The sequence below is a fragment of the Schistocerca nitens genome, chromosome 2, assembly GCF_023898315.1.
Source record: "Schistocerca nitens isolate TAMUIC-IGC-003100 chromosome 2, iqSchNite1.1, whole genome shotgun sequence".
Classification (NCBI taxonomy): Eukaryota; Metazoa; Arthropoda; class Insecta; order Orthoptera; family Acrididae; genus Schistocerca; species Schistocerca nitens.
In genome coordinates, this window is record NC_064615.1 from 320,811,304 (window position 1) to 320,827,983 (window position 16,680).

The following is a 16,680-nucleotide window of genomic DNA, read 5'->3' on the forward strand; positions in this document are numbered from 1 at the left end:
CAAAAATTAATACATCTAGGTGCGCATTATGGAGACGTTAATGTAGCAGATGTCATGCGACATCCCTCTACTATAAGCAGACATGTCAAAGAACAAGCTGATGCAATACGAAACAGCATAATGCCTTCTGTTATTGCGTAAGTTATTAAAACAGTGCTGCGAAGTGCTGCGACAGTTGATATGTGGACTGATTCGCATAATCAGGTGCACCATTTGACGCTTACAACACATTACATTAACACAGATTGGTCTCTTGTGAACAATGTTTTATTTACAACAAAATTCCCGGACGTTAAGAAGACGGGAGTAAATGTTATGAAAGAAATTGAAGAGAGGGTGGCTGATTAGGACATTTCGCCGGACATGTTGCACAGTTTTGTTTTTGTCTCCGACCAGGGTGCCAGTGTAATAAAGGCTTTGGAAAATGACGAAAGGATTCCTTGTGCTGCTCATTGTATAAACCCAGCACTTAGCCATACTTTCGATGAAAGTAACTTCTTGTTAAATCATGCCCCGAACATCGCATCAACAATAAATACTGCAAACTCATTGTAAGGTACATTAAGAAAAGTGGCATCTGCTCGTCTTTGAAATCATCGTTGAAACAAGAGGTCTGCACACACTGGAACAGCTTGTACACTATGCTGGAATCCTTACACACTCAGTATAACGAAGTTGCTGCTTTGCTGACGGAAAAGGACTTCGCTTACAGTTTGCAAGGATATGGTAATGAGCTTGCAGGAAAAATTGCGCATTTTCTGAGACCTTTTAAAGACGCCACAGATGAATTAGAAGGCGAAAAGAACCGGCAATCCAGTTAGTTCTTCTTTGGTTTCACAAACTGCAACAAATTTGCAGTGTCGTAATTACTGCAGTTACAAGCACTGTTTCATTATGATATGCGATAGATTTATAATTAAGTAGCGTAATTCATGTCTACTAACAGATATGTATTTTTTAACAGGAGGATTAAAAATCAAGCCCTGACTTTCGTTTGTGAGAAGATTTTGATCACTTCCAGACATAAAATTGCTACATTTCTTTGGCCGTCTTTCCGTGATCTTAATATGCTTGAAATAAATGAAGCCGACCGGGGTGGCCGAGCGGTTCGAGTCGCTACAGTCTGGAACCGCGCGACCGCTACGGTCGTAGGTTCGAATCCTACCTCGGGCATGAATGTGTGTGATGTCCTTAGGTTAGTTAGGTTTAAGTAGTTCTAAGTCCTAGGGGACTGATGGCCTTAGAAGTTAAGTCCCATAGTGCTCAGAGCCATTAGAACCATTTGAAATAAATGAAAAATGAAAAGCAGGAAATTCTTAGCAATGTGCGACAAATGTGTGCTACTTACAAAGGTACAACATGCAATCATTAACATAATCGTTTTTGCATAGTTAGTGGATAGTGTATTATAGAGAAAAGGGAATGTTATAATTCGTATAATATTTCACTAACGTAAAACACCTCGTTTTTACGGGAACGTTTCGATGATTCCCACATCATTTCTGTGTTACTTGTCTCTTTTGTTTATTATCATAGTTTCTTCAAGTACTGTGTCATCACCACCCAGAAAGAGAGATCGTTTCAAGGAATGGAGGACATCCGCAGCAGATGAAGTAGATTTCTACATTTTAATGCACCCCGGAGATGATGATGACATCTTAAAGTGGTGGAGCAGACATGAAACAGATCTGCCAGGCCTGGCTGCAGTTGCAAGACGTATTTTATGTATCCCAGCAAAAAGCGCACCCAGTGAAAGATGCTTTAGTAAAGCTAGCGTGTTACTAACAAATCACTGCAGCCAACTAAATCCGGAACGCGTTGGTGATTTACTGCTGAACAACAATAACTATAATTTTATTTCTGTTGCAAACAAGTGAAAAGTATGACAAGTTATGTCTGTAAATGTTTAATGTTCTTTGTATGCTTTCTTTATGAAGATGGTTGTCTTCTAGATTACAGGGACAGCACTTATTTAATGTTTCCTGTTAATGAAAGGAAAAATACATCTTCTGTTTGGAAATGAGACTCGTCGTCTATCCACGATTGTATTGAAACATCATTTTACTTTCCAAGTGATGTGTGAATTTAGCTGTGTTACGTACCCGTTCTTTGGAACGTTACTTTTGTATAAAAAGAGAGAGAGAGACAGAGATAAATACATTGTGTGTGTGTGTGTGAGAGAGAGAGAGAGAGAGAGAGAGAGAGAGAGAGAGAGAGAGGCGTTGGATTTGTGCAGCGAGCCGAGGCGAGGCGTCAGCGGTGACCAGTCATGCTCGGTTATCCGCGTGTCCGGAATCCGAACACACACGGGGCGAGTACGTGACCGAGCCAAGTCGTGTGGGGACGGACACGAGCGGCTTGGTCCCCCCGTCAACAGGCGAGCCGTGACTGGTCAAACATTGAGCGTTGCAGTACTCTAGTATCGCGTACACAAGGTATAAAATGGTACTGAATTGGCGGAGCTGTCATTTGTACTCATGTGATTCATGTGAAAAAGTTTCCGACATGATTGTGGCCGCATGGCGGAAACTAACAGGCATTGGATGCGGAATGGTAGTTGGAGCTACACGTATGGGTCATAATTCAATATTCCGAGACCCACGGAGTATGCCGAGAGTTCAAAATTTCAGACATTACCTCTCATTACGGATAACACAGTGGCCAACGGCCTTCACTTAATGACCGAGAGCAGCGGCGTTTTCGTACAGTTGTCAGTGCTAACATACAAGCAACACTGCATGGTATGGCGGCTGAAATCAATGTGGGGCGTACGATGAACGTACCCGTTAGGACGGTGCTGCGAAATGTGGCGTTAATGGGCTATGGCAGCAGACGACCGACGCGAGTGTCTTTGCTAACAGCACGACATCGCCTGCAGAGCCTCTCCTGAGCTCGTAAATATATCAGTTGACTCCTACATGATTGGAAAACCGTGGCCCGATCAGATGAGTCCCAATTTCAGCAGATGACAGCCGATAGTAGGGTTCGAGTGTGGCGTAGACGTCTATGTCTAAATCTCCGTGATTAATCTGCTATTCACAATAAAGTGCCTGGCAGAAGGTTCAATGAACCACCTTCGTGCTGTCTCTCTACCGTTACACTCTCGAACGGCACGCGGGAAAAACGAGCACTTAAATTTTTTCTGTGCGAGCCCTGATTTCTCTTATTTTATCGTGATGATCATTTCTCTCTATGTAGGTGGATGCCAACAGAATGTTTTCGCAATCGGAGGAGAAAACTGGTGATTGAAATTTCATGAGAAGATCCTGTCGCAAAGAAAAACGCCATTGCTTTAATGATTGCCACTCCAATTCACGTATCATGTCTGTGACACTATCTCCCCTATTTCGCGATAATACAAAACGAGCTGCCCTTCTTTGTACTTTCTCGATGTCATCCGTCAGTCCCACCTGGGCCGGCCGCGGTGGTCTCGCGGTTCTAGGCACGCAGTCCGGAACTGTGCGACTGCTACGGTCGCAGGTTCGAATCCTGCCTCGGGCATGGATGTGTGTGATGTCCTTAGGTTAGTTAGGTTTAAGTAGTTCTAAGTTCTAGGGGACTTATGACCACAGCCGTTGAGTCCCATAGTGCTCAGAGCCATTTGAACCATTTAGCCAGTCCCACCTGATGGATCCCACACCGCACAGCAATACTCCAGAATAGGGCGGACAAGCGTGGTGTCTTTTTAGTAGACCTGTTGCACCTTCTAAGTGTTCTGCCAACGAATCAAAGTCTTTGGTGTGCTCTGCCCGCAATATTATCTATGTGATCGTTCCAATTTAGGTTATTTGTAACGGTAATCCCTAAGTATTTAGCTGAATTTGCAGCCTTCAGATTTGTGTGACTTACCGCGTAATCGAAATTTAGCTGATTTCTTTTAGTATTTATGTGAATAACTTCACACTTTTCCTTATTCAGGGTCAAATTCCACTTTTCGCACCATACATATATCTTATCTAAATCATTTTGCAAGTCGTTTTGATCATCTGATGACTTTACAAGACGGTAAATGACAGCATCATCTGCAAACAATCCAAGACGGCTACTCAAATTGTCTCCTATGTCGTTAATGTAGATCAGGAACAATAGAGGGCCTATAACACTTCCTTGGGGAACGCCTGATATTACTTCTGTTTCACTCGATGACTTTCCGTCTATTACTACGATCTGTGACGTTTCTGACAAGAAATCACGAATCCAGTCGCACAACTGAGGCGATACTCCGTAGGCACGCAGTTTGGTTAGAAGACCCCACGAAGCCATGAACTCAAGTCGACAAGGCACTATGCAAGAAGGTGGTGGCTGTGTCTACATGGAACTGACTGCGTCTTATGGTCCAACTGGACCGATCGTTGATTAGAAATGGTTATGCCCGGCTAGTTGGACACCATTTGCAACCATTCATCGACTTCATGTTCGCAAACAACGATGGAGGTTTTATAGATGACAGTGCACCATTTTACCGCGCCACAATTGTTTGCGAATGGTTTGGAGGACATTCTACACAATTCGAGCGAATAATTTAGCCACCCTTATCGTTCGACATCGTCCTACCGAACATTTACTGGACATAATCGGGAGGTCACTTTGTGCACGACATCCTCCACCGGCAGCACTTTCGCAATTATGGACGGCTATCGACGCAGAATGGCTCAATATTTGTGCAGGGGCTTCCGACGACTTGTAGAGTCCATGCCATATCCAATTGCTGCGCTACTCCCGGTAAAAGGAGGTCCGATAAGTTTTTACACTTAAGTGCATATCTAAACCTTCGTACCTTCTGCTACAAAATGTGATTTGATTTTGAGACCAGATATAACTACTGGCCATTAAAATTGCTACACCAAGAAGAAATGCAGATGATAAACGGGTATTCATTGGACAAATATATTATACTAGAACTGACATGCGATTACATTTTCACGCAATTTGGGTGCATAGATAAAAAAAATGGCTCTGAGCACTATGGGACTTAACTTCTGATGTCATCTGTCCCCTAGAACTTAGATGTACTTAAACCTAAATGACCCAAGGACATCACACACATCCATGCCCGAGGCAGGATTCGAACCTGAGACCGTAGCGGTCGTGCGGTTCCAGACTGCAGCGCCTAGAAACGCTCGGCCACTCCGGCCGGCGTGCATAGATACTGAGAAATCAGTACCCAGAACAACCACCTCTGGCCGTAATAACGGCCTTGATACGCTTGGGGATTGAGTCGAACAGAGCTTGGATGGCATGTAGAGGTACAGCTGTCCATCCAGCTTCAACACGTTACCACACTTCATCAAGAGTAGTGACTGGCGTATTGTGACGAGCCAGTTGCTCCGCCACCATTCACCAGACGTTTTAATTGGTGAGAGATCTGGAGAATGTGCTGGCCAGGGCAGCAGTCGAATATTTTCTGTATACAGAATGGCCCGTACAGGACCTGCAACATGCTTTCGTGCATTATCCTGCTGAAATGTAGGGTTTCGCAGGGATCGAATGAAGGGTACAGCCACGAGTCGTAACACATCTGAACTGTAACGTTCACTGTTCAAAGTGCCGTCAATGCGAACAAGAGGTGACCGAGACGTGTCACCAATGGCACCCCATACTATCATGCCGGGTGGTACGCCAGTATGGCGATGACGAATACACGCTTCCAATGTGCGTTCACCGCGATGTCGCCAAACACTGATGCGACCATCATGATGCTGTAAACAGAACCTGGATTCATCTGAAAAAAATGACGTTTTGCCATTCGTGCACCCAGGTTCGTCGTCGAGTACACCATCGCAGGCGCTCCTGTCTGTGATGCAGCGTCAAGGGTAACCGCAGCCATGGTCTCCGAGCTGATAGTCCATGCTGCTGCAAACGTCGTCGAACTGTTCGTGCAGATTGTTGTTGTCTCGCAAACGTCCCCATCTGTTGACTCGGGGATCGAGACGTTGGGATCTAGCACGGCGTTCCGTATTACCCTCCTGAACCCACCGGTTCCATATTCTGCTAGCAGTCATTAGATCTCGACCAACGCGAGCAGCAGTGTCGCGATACGATAAACCGCAATCGCGATAGGCTACAATCCGACCTTATTCAAAGTCGGAAACGTGATGGTAGGCATTTCTCCTCCTTACACGAGGCATCACAATAACGTTTCACCAGGCAAAGCCGGTCAACTGCTGTTTGTGTATAAGAAATCGGTTGGAAACTTTCCTCATGTCAGCACGTTGTAAGTGTTGCCACTGGCGCCAACCTTGTGTCAATGCTCTGAAATGCTAATCATTTGCATATCACAGCATCTTCTTCCTGTCGGTTAAATTTCGCGTCTGTAACACGTCATCTTCGTGGTGTAGCCATTTTAATGGCCAGTAGTGTAGATGTCCGGATTTGATTGAGAATTCTGATCGATGAAGTTTCCCCAGTGCAGGTAACTAATCGCTAGCTACGTAGTAAGGTAGTGGGTCTGACACCTTAGGTCTCCTGAATTGTGCGTACCAAAGCAGTACTAAACGGTCATGCTTTATCATAAGTTTTGTATTATAACTGCTTTGGTTTTTTATAAGCTACCAGCTTGGAAATGACATATAGAATGGTTTAAATAGCAAATGATGCATGGTACAATATACAGAGCCTTCTCAACAAACTGCAGAAAAAAATATGAAATAGTGGGTACATGGGTTTCAACACATAGCTCAGAATAGTGGACATTACGGAAGAAAGAAGGAACATATATGCGAGGCACTGAAACGAAAGTAACGAGATACACGAAAGACAGCAGTGTGAACGATCAGGTAAGGAATGAAGATATCAGAGCTATGTTCGGAATTTATTCAGTTAACAAACTAATAAGATAATAAAGTAAAATTGTTAGAATTTATCGATAGGATACTACATGAAAGAGTAACGCCCTACAAGCCGAAAAGGAAAACAAGAAAAGTCCCTGAAAATGTCGAAAATGATTTCTATTTGGTTTTATTAATACCTACGGGATTTCAAGGGCAGTGTCAAAATATCAGTTTTCTACATAATTGCGTCGCACGTGTTAAAATACTGGAAAAAATCGACTTTGAACATTTGAGAGCCCTGTAAAGCATAAAAAAATTCGAACTGTCAACATAGCTGTGTGTGTGTGTGTGTGTGTGTGTGTGTGTGTGTGTGTGTGTGTGTGTGTGTGTGTGCGTGTGTAGAATTGTAGTTAAACTACCATGAGGCCACTGGTTCTGTTCTGACTAAAAGCATTTTTTTTACTTTGTTTGAAGTCTGTGTTATACATAGCAACTATAAATGATTCATCCGTTTTCAGAGCTCTATATTTTCCAAAGCTTACGTGTATAACTATGATTTATGCATGAGTAGAACGGTAAGCTCACAGAGTTTGCGTTGTGCCCACCAGTTGACGTTACGAGAGTGCATTGTCTAGATAAAATGGCAAAAATGTAAGAAAAGAGTTTTTGTGTGTTCGAGTATCCAGTTACAAACAGTGCAGCCAGCATTCGGAAGGAATTATGGTATATAACCGCCATTTAAACAGCGAATTGTATGTTGGTATCGACAATTTAAGGACACTGGTTGTTTCCGTAATCAAAAAAGCATCGGTTGATAAGTGTGACAGATGCAGCCGTGGGGAGGATAAGAGTAAGTTGCGTACGCAGTCAAAAAATCGACGGTCCATGGACCCTTGAACTTGGAATACCGCAGCAAACTATGTGGACGATTATGCGAAGGCGGTCACATTTAAACGCACCGTCTGCAGCTCGTGCAGTAATTAAAACCGTAAGATTAAGGACGCGCCTTCAATTTTGCATCACAATGCAGGAACCTTTTGAAGATGAATATTTCGCCTCTGAGCTGATATTCAGTGAGAAAGCAACCCTTCATCAAGCTGGAAACGTTAATCGCTACAATATAAGAGTTTGGACACTGAAAGTGCTCAGGAAATTGTGGCACATGAACGAGATTCGCCGAAGGTTAATGTTTTTGTGCAGTGTCGCAGAAGAAACTATATGGGCCATTTCCCTTCCGTGGGAAGACCTCTTACCTTGACATGTTGCAGTTGTGGTTCTTTCCACAGCCGACTGTTGATTCCCATACTTTTAGCTTCCAACAAGACGGAGGCATATCCTTATCGGAGCATTGATCTTCGTTGCTACCTAAACGACGAATTTCCGCATCGCTGGACTGGGCGTAGAGGTGAAGATGATGTCCTCTTGCCTTAACACGCCAGGTTGCCTGACCTAACGCCTAGTGACGTTTTCCTTTGGGGGTACACTAAATACCGTGTTTACGCACCGTTACTGCCAAGAACATCTTCATAATCACCTGGATATGTGTCGTGTGAACAGAGGAACGCGCGAAGAACATTTCTAGAGTGCAAAATGCGAATTTGGAAAGTTTACGGTTCTATTCATGCATCGCTCATATTTGTGCTTGTAATACTTTGGAAAATACAGAGCTCTGAAAACGATTAACTCATTTAGCGTAGCCCTGTATATTGAAATGTTAAATAACAAAAAATGAATCATAATTTTCAGTGAACACAATATATTTTTAATTTTAGTTAATAATTGCATGAAAATAGGAGTATTATTAACACTTTATAGTTTCACAAGAAAATTCGACATATCTTACTGTTAAACGAAAAAAATTGTGTACATCAATTATATGAGAAACGTTCAATTAGTAATACAACATTTTTTCTCGGCCGATTTCGGTTCAAAAAATGCGAAAATTGTCCTGGGACATCGTACAATACTCCCGCGTCTGCTCCTGTAGTTGCACGAGTTCCGATAGGTGGCGGCGCTGTACGTAATCTTCAAAATAGAGTATATAACGAAAGTGAGTTCTAAGCACGGAGCTGTCGTTGAGTTGCCTTTGGCGGAAAATCAGAGCATCACAGATATTCATAGGCACTTGCAGAATGTCTTGGGAGCCCTGGCAATGAACAGAAGCACGGTGAGTCGTTAGACGAAGCGTCTTTCATCATCGCAACATAGTCTCGCAAACTTGTCCTTTCTCCTCCGTGCAGTCCGCAGCTCGTTGACTAGTGGCTAGCGTTGCGGCCTCTGGATCACGGGGTCCCGGTTTCGATTCCCGTTCGGTTTGGGGATTTTCTCTGGCCGCGGACTGGGTGTCTGTGTTGTCATCATCATTTCAGCATGATTCGCGACAGTGGCTAGATGGGATTGTGTAAAAATTAGACTGTGAAAAAAATTGGGACTTAGTACGGGCGCTGATGACCACGCAGTTGAGCGTGTGACGAAGCAAGCTGGGATAATTTTGATTCCCCTCTTGTTTTGCCATCGGGCTCCTTAAATTCGTTTTGTTACTTCTAACTAATTATCAGTAACATATGTGAATGTAATCTGCATTTCCATAAAAGAGAAAGATTGGCCCTCAGTTTTAAAGTAAATAACACCAGATCTAATTTTGTGCTTGGTATGTAATTAATTTTCTAATTTATTTTTAGTGTCTTTTGTTATAAGGCGAAGTCAGTAATTGTTTCATAAATTAAAATTCTATTGTTGACGTATAAACAAATATAAATTCTGTAATAATTGTAAGCATTTGGAAGACGAAATGCTAGTAATCTTAAAGTATGTATTTCACTCTATTTGAAAACATGTTAGCAAATCCAGCCCTTCATTAATTCCAAAGCAATTAACAGTTTTGTCAAAAGTATTGTTTGCATAACTATATTTGTTAATTTCACGATTTAAACAAATAATTCGGCCTAAACCTCGTAGTAGAAGAAACTGTTAACAAGACGCAATTTTTCGATGTATTCAGTTAATTGAGTGAGTTTAAGCAATATGTAGTTTCACTACCGATTATTGTGATGATATATAGGGGCCCGATATTTGGTCGCGATACAGTCAGTCCACGGCCGAGTTTCAGGCGAGTAACCTGTGCTGGTTAGAACAACAACAATGCTTCAACTTAACAGTGTAATAAGTGTTAAGCAATTAGGCCGTGTGTGAAAGCAGTGACAGTGTCTGCTCCACATGTCCCTAATTATTTTTCAAGGACTGTGAATTTTGTGGTAGGTTTTTACTGCTTGTAGATGTTCAACAAGAAACTATTGTAGCAGTACGTGGAGTTTCGCCTGCTAACTATTAATGAGGCTTATCGAAGGTTAAATAATAGTGCACTGGCCATATAACTGTGTAATATTGGGGGTTGTGCAAAGTGAAAATTAAAATACTGTAAAACGTAGCTGTGCACCTGTCGGCTACATGACTTACAGTAGTGTGTGTCGGAATCCACAGCCTATTTTTCAGCCAGTGTAGCAACGCAGTACGTTGACACCGAGGACTATGGAGAATTAAAAGCAGGTTGAACCGCCACAAGCGCCCCCTCCCCCTCCCCCAAATCAATCATCATCATAATTATCATCTCCCCCGTACCGGCGGGCCCTCAGGAAACTAAAGAAACGACTTCAGCTTCTTCGTCACCACAAACGGTAAACGGACTTCATGAGAACGCAAGGCATCACGTAAACCTGCGCACCCGAAAGTAGCTCACCAGACTTCATTGGACTATTCTTTCTCATCTGCCCTACAGGCCGGATCTCGCAGCTTCCGACTCACATCTGTTTGGCCAATGAAGAATGCCTTCCGCGCGAAGGAGTACGTAGATGATGGGGAGGCTATCGATGCAGCAACACTTTGGTCCCGGCGGCGACCAGTATGTGGTACAATGAGGGCACACAGACCCTGCCAGTAAGGTTGCGTAAGGCCCTCTCATTAGACGGAGGTTATGTTGAAAACTGGAGTTTTGTAACAAAAAGAGTGGGGGATGATACGGTACATTGAAACCCTGAATGAAGCGAACCTGCTTTCAAAAAAAAGTGTTGCATTACTTACCGAACTCCCCTCATACTTTTTTAAATATTATGTTTGTATTTATTCATAATCTGTAGAAATGAAAAAGTATTTTAATTTCTGTTTGATGTCTTGTGTTTTTTGTTCTACATTTTAATATTACAGGGATATTCTCATTATCGTGTGATTAGTATTCAAAAATAAATTATGCATTTGTAAATTATGATTCAGTATTTGTTAATCAACATTTCAATCTATATATATAAAAATCAGTTGCCGCATGTCTGAAAGATAATCACTTGAGGCCGGCTCGGCCGATTTGGATGATGTATGTGTGTGTGTGTGTGTGTGTGTGTGTGTGTGTTTGTAACTGTCAGGACAAGGTTTGTACGAAAGAAAATTTTTGGAAAATCCACCGGAAAAGTAGGTAATTTAGGTGGTGTTTCTGAATGAAAAGCCCAATGAAAGAAATGTGCCGTTCAGTTTGACAGTTCTGTTGTCGCATGTTTCCATTACGACAACAAATCCCGCACTGAATAGTGATATTTTCCGAAATAGAATATATTGAAAGCGATATCTCAGTGAGTTATCGATGACGTTCATATCTTTGATGTGTTGCAAATTTTGAGTTGATGTCAGCTCGTGATAATTGGTGTGATGCAAACATTCAATTGATTTCTGTTCGTGGTTTATCTCTTTGGAAAAAATGCTACCGGTGAGGCGTTGAAATACCGCTCGGCGTACTCGCAACGGAAGCCAACTACCTGATCGTCTAGTCAATGGACCTGTCGAAGAGCGTAGGCAGCGTTTGGAGGCAAATCGAATAAGGCTCATAAATCAATGATTCCAACGGACTTGCCCATTCATTTTGGCTTCTATTGCAATCAAGGTTCCGTTTATAACAACAATAAATAAGGTCAGAGAGAGGGGGGAGGAGGGGATGGACAGAGGCAGTGAGGGTTAAGAGATGTGCAGGGAGAGGGGGGGAAGGTGATATATAGAGGGAGGGAGAGGAGGACAGGGATAGAGAGAGGGTGGAGGAGGACATTAGGACTTACAGGGTGTTGCAAAAAGGTACGACCAAACTTTCAGGAAACATTCCTCACACACAAATAAAGAAAAGATGTTATGTGGACATGTGTCCGGAAACGCTTACTTTCCATGTTAGAGCTCATTTTAGTTTCGTCAGTATGTTCTTCCATCTACGCTCAATGGAGCACGTTATCATGATTTCATACGGGATACTCTACCTGTGCTGCTAGAACATGTGCCTTTACAAGTACGACACATGTGGTTCATGCACGATGGAGCTCCTGCACATTTCGGTCGAAGTGTTCGTACGCTTCTCAACAACAGATTCGGTGACCGATGGATTGGTAGAGGCGGACCAATTCCGTGGCCTCCACGCTCCCCTGACCTAACCCTCTTGACTTTCATTTATGGGGGCATTTGAAAGCTCTTGTCTACGCAACCCCGGTACCAAATGTAGAGACTCTTCGTGCTCGTATTGTGGACGTCTGTGATACAGTACGCCATTCTCCAGGGCTGCATCAGCGCATCAGGGATTCCATGCGACGGAGGGTGGATGCATGTAACCTCGCTAACGGAGGACATTTTGAACATTTCCTGTAACAAAGTGTTTGAAGTCACGCTGGTACGTTCTGTTGCTGTGTGTTTCCATTCCATGATTAATGTGATTTGAAGAGAAGTAATAAAATGAGCTCTAACATGGAAAGCAAGCGTTTCCCGACACATGTCCACATAACATATTTTCTTTCTTTGTGTGTGAGGAATGTTTCATGAAAGTTTGGCCGTACCTTTTTGTAACACCCTGTATATCCAATTCCCATACATATTTAGAAATTGCGAAGCATTGTCGGGTTCACTGGGTTGATTATAAACATAGAATTCAAATAAAGGTAAAACAGTTGCTTCTAACTAGAATTAAACACCGACCTCGAGTTTGTAGGACTAGAATGCTAGATACACAAGCCACAGGCTGATCTCTTGGATTCTACGATAATTTTTGTACTTAAAAGTGTTTGGATCTTAGCCATGAGCCGATATGTTGATCCTACGAAAATTTTGTACTTAACAGTGCCTGGGTCTCCAGATATCGAAGCCGATTTTTCCAAGTGTTTTTGAGAACTGCGTCGCACTGCTGTATGTGACTGTTGCCTGTGCCCTGACCCTCGAGTTCTAGAAGTATCAAGAAAACGGAAGAGGACGTGTCCGTAACATGAACTTGGCTGGAACAGCGAAGAGGCCTAATCCTTGACGCGAAGATGGAGAAGAAGAAGAAGAAGAAGAAGAAGAAGAAGAAGGAGCGATGGAAGTGGAGACGTATATGTAGTGGTGAAGGTAGATTAGGGATGGGGGTTATCCTTGAAACAACCGGTTTCAGATAATATCGGTTTTTTCCCACGTCAGTTTAACCTGGTTGTTAAAACCACTAAAAATAGCCGGTTTCTGAAGTAAACGATTTTCGGTTTTTTACTCCCGTTATCTTTTGCAGTAAACGTAGAAGTCGAATAAATATTGAAAAATGTTGACTCTCTCAATTTCAAAATACATAGAATCAAAATATTACATTAAATCGGCAAATAAAAGAAAACTTAGCGTGTCCACCGTTCTCTGCTTTTCTCGAAAAGTTATAAGTGACTGAATAGTCCATAAAAATCACAATTATTCTGCTTGTTGTTTCTAAGTTTTTGAAACTCTGCTCAAAATCAAGTTGTAATGGGGCATCATACCACTGTTTGGGCATTACGAATAGTGAATGCTAAACAGTGGAAACTGAGGTTGAAGTACTATGTTCTTAGTGTTGATTTGGCCGTTTTCAAGGGCTACAAGCGGGTAAAGGTATATTATGTAGACCCAAGAAGGTGATTAGCTATTTTCTGTTTTTAACGTATACTATGATTGATTTCCAGAATGAGATTTTTAGTCTGCAGCGGAGTGTGCGCTGATATGAAACTTCCTGGCAGATTAAAACTGTGTGCCGGACCGAGACTCGAACTCGGGGCGTGAGTAGAGCACTTGCCTATAATGATTTCTTGTTAAATTTTAATTTATTTGTTTTGGATTGTGGGGCGCTCAGCTGCTCAGTTATCAGCGTTTAAATTTATTACTTGTGTCATAATTTCCTTCCTCTTTTATTATTTCATAGAAATGGCAAACAAATTTTTAATCTTTTAAAGCAAATGGAGTATTGTATGTTGATAGCTTACTTAGTAAAAATATTTCCAGAAGATAATGGTGCCGTTCTGAAGTACAGCAGGTGTCTGGCAACAACGAGAAACTACGTTATAGACCCGGTGGGGGCAAGTCTTGGACGCTGCACGTACACTCACTCGTAGCTTAAGCCACGACACAGGGCAACAGGGACAGTGTGTCTCAGAAATGCTGTACCAAATCCTACGCCACGTGTTTGTTTCTGTCTACATTGTTATTAAAATAGCACTGATCGCTTTCCCATTTTCTACAGTAACCGAATATTTAGATCCAATACAAATTTTGTACGAATAAAAATTACTCGTTTTTTTAAAAAAAGAAAAGGTTTGTTCAAAGGCGAAAAATTTTAGCACTGCTACTATGGCTAATTTAGATTTTGGTTTTTTAATTCGGTTATTAGTAAAAAGTGAAAAACAACAGTTATAACCGAGACCAAAGAAATATCGAACAATGGCAGCTATTCAGATACCGGTATCGGTTTTAACCGGTCGGTTTTTCCTATCCCTAAGGTATATACAGAGGCAAGTGTAAATGTGATACGGTGTTTGTTTATCACATGCCGTGTTTGTGAAATGGTAGTGTGCATCAGTGCCAGAAGTCCTCGTTAAGTCACGATACGGCACGTAGTGTTAACTCCCACGACTGTAAGGAGCCGAGCCCTTTTAATAAACGCCCATAGCCACTAACGCCACAGTAGTTAGGGGTAGCGACGGCGCTCTCGGCGCACGTCCTCACTCCGCCTCTGCAGGCGCTTGTCTCGCCGCTAAAGGTCAGAGTTCAGTGGAAGACGGCAGAAGTGGCGGACGGAACGCGAGAAACGAGGCGATTCTGCGCAGCGGCTGACGTGCAGAGGTAACGAACTGCGGGCCGCGATGTGTCGGCGCCAGACACACAGCTACACGCTCTGATGAGCTAACAAGGATTCCCCGGGGACCAGTTAATTACCCGCCTTGCCCCCAGCTGTTTGCGGCCACCACCGGCAGCGCTTCGCTCGCCCGGGGTCACAATTACCTCCGCTCTGCAGGCAGTTTGCTCAAGCTAGTGACGTCACCTTGACTCGATACTTAAGGCCCCCGTACACAAGCAAACAACTTGTCAAACGTTACTATGTACCGTACTGTTTGACTTGTTTGTCAGCCATAAATCGTGTTTGCGAGAAACCTTGATTGACGTAAAATGTGACAAGATGGTGGTCGTTGTTTGAGTCGATATTTCGCCGCATATGTTTAGTGAAAAACTGTCTTATTACCATCTAATTGCCGGCCGGAGTGGCCGAGCGGTTCTAGGCGCTACAGTCTGGACTCGCGCGACCGGTACTGTCGCAGGTTCGAATCCTGCCTCGGGCTTGGCTGTGTGTGATGTTCTTAGGTTAGTTAGGTTTAATTAGTTCTAAGTTCTAGGGGACTGATGACCTTAGAAGTTAAGTCCCATAGTGCTCAGAGCCATTTGAACCATTACCATCTAACTCACTACATCGTGAGTTTTCACAAAATGGAAACCACGTTAAAGTATAAAAATAAAACAGCACTGACTATTACCAGATTAGCAGAGGTATCACATCTTTCCCAGCCATATACACTGAAGAGCCAAAGAAACTGGTACACGTGCCTAATATCAAATGTTCAAATGTGTGTGAAATCTTATGGGACTTAACTGCTAAGGTCATCAGTCCCTAAGTTTACACACTACTTAACCTAAATTATCCTAAGGACAAACACACACACCCATGTCCGAGGGAGGACTCGAACCTCATCCGGGATCAACCGCACAGTCCGTGACTGCAGCGCCTTACACCGCTCGGCTAATCCCGCGCGGCTGCCTGATATCGAACAGGCCCCCCGCGAGCACGCAAAAGCGCCGCAACATGATGTGGCATGGACTCGATTAATGTCTGAAGTAGTGCTGGAGGGAATTGACACTATGAATCCTGCAGGACTGTCCACAAATCCGTAAGAGTACGAGGGGGTGGAGATCTCTTCAGAAAAGCACGTTGCGAGGCATCCCACATATGTTCAATAATGTTCATGTCTGGGGAGTTAGGTGGCCAGCGAAGTGTTTACACTCAAACGAGTGTTCCTAGCAACTCTAGACGTGTGGGGTGTCGCATTGTCCTGCTGGAATTGACCAAGTCCGCCGGAATGTACAATGGACATGAATGGATGCAGGTGATCAGACAGGATGCTTACGAACATGTCACCTGTCAGAGTCGTATCTAGACGTATCAGGGGTCCCATATCACCCCATCTGCACACGCCCCACACCATTACAGAACCTTACCAGCTTGAACAGTCCCCTGCTCACATGCAGGGCCCATGGATTCATGAGGTTGTCTCCATACCCGTACACGTCCATCCGCTCGATACAATTTGAAACGAGACTCGTACGACCAGGCAACATGTTTCCAGTCATCAACAGTCCATTGTTGGTAATGACGGCACCAGGCGAGGCGTAAAGCTTCTTCCTTTAGCAGATTTTCATTGGTAAGCCTCTTCCTCATTTTAATTTGTGCTTTGGAGCACCGTCTTGTTTTCTTCTTCTGCTTCTGTAAACATAATGCCAAAGTCATCTCCGGGACTGCTCGTCTGTATGTGAGGTCATTCTCACTTTCGTCAAAATACTTACGAACTCAATCAACCCCTGC